We start from the raw sequence: 3245 nt of genomic DNA on the forward strand, positions 1-3245 counted from the left end.
TCAAATAAAACATGGGATTCAAGTTTAAAAATTCTGTTAATTTTGACAATGGATGATAAAAAGCGCTCCATATTTGTGGAACTATATGCTAAGGGAAAGAAAATACACTTGACAGTGTAAGATGACTTAAATGTGTTGGGAGTGCCAAGTCAAAATGGGTTTTTATACCTTATTGCTGGATCACAGGGCACGGCTCTTTTTGCACGAGTTTTTCCATTCTACATAAATATTAGTCTGCTGACGATCCATTTGCAGAAAGCTTATATGGAACTTCCAATAATTGAGAATTACTCATATATTAAACAAACAAATAATAAGCATATACACAGGGGTTGTTTTTGGGCTGCCCTCCTTTTCAAAACCTTTACAATGACTTATTTATTAGTTTGCCTGTTTTTTCTAATTTTTGAATTTTTTGAAAATACGTCTTACCGCACATTTAGTAACTGATACTGAAAATACAGAAAAAGGATATACCTGTAAAATACTTTTGTTATAATTTATGACTTAAATGACTGTGAATATTTCAAATACAAGGTGAAGAACATCCTCTAGTATATTTTGTATCACTGTATAAATACACATTGGTTTCCTCCTTCAGGGGGGGGGGGTGAGGTCACAATTAAAAAAAATGATGAATAGGACAATACTCTACGCAGAGGGATAAAAAAGAAAAAAAAACACAAACAACAACAAAAGTCTGACACACAGGCACGCACATAGTCAAGCATAGGGGCATGGAGAGAGAGACAAGGACACAGAGAGGAAAAAACCAACACAAACAAATAACCATACAAAGTCACACATACAGGCACACACACAGTCAGACTCACAGTAACGGAGAGTGACACAAAAACAACAGAGGGCATTCTGGTACAGCCCAGTCGATGATTATAGCTTGTATAGATGTGTTCAAATCGGGACTATGTCTAAACTTTGTCCCTATTGCAAAAGGATTGAGCATTATGACGTCATGTATGTATTTTGTATGTTTGTATATCACGTCATTATAGGAATCAAACAGGCTTGCGGCTCAGAGAGATAATGCCAACAAGAGCAACGTAAAAACAGGGTTGCGGCTAAAAGAGAAAGTAACAAAAGAAAGCGTGCCGAGGAATCACAAGAACAATGTGAAAAACAGGTTTGTGGCTTAAAGATAAATTACCAAAAAAGATTGTGCCGAAAAAAAAATTAAATGTAAAAAACTAGTAATTGCACACCTATTTCAATATATTTTGACAATGGATTAAAGTAATTCGAAAATCTTAAAACAGAAACCCAAAAGTTTGAGGTTTATTAGAAATTGTTGAGCTTTAGAATGAATTTACGTCAACGAAGGCGTGTTAAGGAACCACGAGAGCAACGCGAAAGTATGCCAAGGAATCACAAGAACAACGTGAAAACAGGCTTGAGGCTCAAAGAGAAACTACCGAAAAAAATCATGCCGAGGAATCACAGGAACAACGTGAAAACAGGCTTGCGGCTCAAAGAGATAGCGCCAAAAGTAAGTGTGCCGAGGAATCACAAGAACAACGTGAAAACAGGCTTATGGCTCAAAGAGATAGCGCCAAAAGTAAGTGTGCCGAGGAGTCACAAGAACAACGTGAAAACAGGCTTGCAGCTCAAAGAGATAGCGCCAAAAGTAAGTGTACCGAGGAATCACAAGAACAACGTGAAAACAGGCATGTGGCTCAAAGAGATAGCGCCAAAAGTAAGTGTGCCGAGGAAACACAAGAACAACGTGAAAACAGGCTTCCGGCTCAAAGAGATAGCGCCAAAAGTAAGTGTGCCGGGGAGTCACAAGAAGAACGAGGAAACAGGATTGCGGCTCAAAGAGATAATGCCAAAAGAAAGCATGCCAAGGATTCACAAGAGCAACGTAAAAATTATCGTCTGGCATTCAGGTACAGCCCAGTCGATGATTATAGCATGAGTAGATGTGTTCAAATCGGGACTATGTCTAAACTTTGTCCTTATTGCAAGGCCTTGAAATTTAATGGAGAAACAATGGGAATGTGTTGCGCCTCAGGAAAAGCTAATCATCCTAAACTGGCCGCACCACCAGAGCCATTGAAGACTTTTTGACGTTACAGACTGGGACACCGGGAAACAAATGACGACCGGGACATAGTGACACAACTACAACAGGAACGCCGGAAAGGCAAAGCCGGGATACATAAATGACGACGGGGACCCAGGGAATATTCGATTAACAATCACCATTAATAAAGATCAAGGGCGATCAAGCACAACTACAATGCTGCGTAACGACTTAAACGAGCGGGGGGGCTTGGGGAGGGCGCGAAGCACCCCCACCAACAGCTAGTTTAGTATAAATCCCAGAATGTCAGAAGAAACAGCCAAGGAATCTATCTCTATATATATATATATATGTATATATATATATATATATATATATATATATATATATATATATATATATATATATATATATATATATATATATATATATATATATATATATATATATATATATATATATATATATACTAGCTGTTGGGGTGGCGCTTCGCGCCACCCCAACACCTAGTTGGTGGGGCGCTTCGCGCCCCCCAAGCCCCCCCGCGCGCCTAAGTCGTTGCGCGCCATATTAGTTACGCGCCATTGTAGTTGTGTCCCTGTGTCCCACCTGTGAATATAGATAGATTTATATATGTGTTTCAAACTACGTAAAATTGCGAATATACAACATTTTTGGCTTTCCCACTACTGGGAGCTTTCCGTTTCCAATTGCCAGCAATTGATCTGAAAATGTTTGACCAGAGTCATCGTTTTGCAATCGGACACGCATATTTGTAGTTAATTTTAATATTTTTACGTGTGCCCATAAATTAGAATTTTTCAGGCAAGCATTCATTTCGTCTGCAGGAGTTAAACTACGTAAAAATTGCGAATATACAACACTCTTGGCTTTCCCATTGTCTGTGCATATACAAAGCCGTATGTACTAATAATGACGTCATATGCAAACGCTCTTTTTACAAACAAACAAACATGCATACACACAACTCGTTTTTATATAGATAGATAGATACGTAGATACAATACAAATTAACTGCGTAAAACTTGCGAATATACAACATTTTTCGCTGTCCAATTGTCGCTGCATATAAATAGATTGTCAGGTTTACCGACCCTCGAACATGCAACGCACAATTGTCCATGGGAAAAACAATCAGTATTAAGATCTATACCACATTTTTCTAATGATTGACCTTGAGCTT

Source organism: Artemia franciscana, unplaced genomic scaffold (assembly GCF_032884065.1).
Source record: "Artemia franciscana unplaced genomic scaffold, ASM3288406v1 Scaffold_2120, whole genome shotgun sequence".
NCBI lineage: Eukaryota > Metazoa > Arthropoda > Branchiopoda > Anostraca > Artemiidae > Artemia > Artemia franciscana.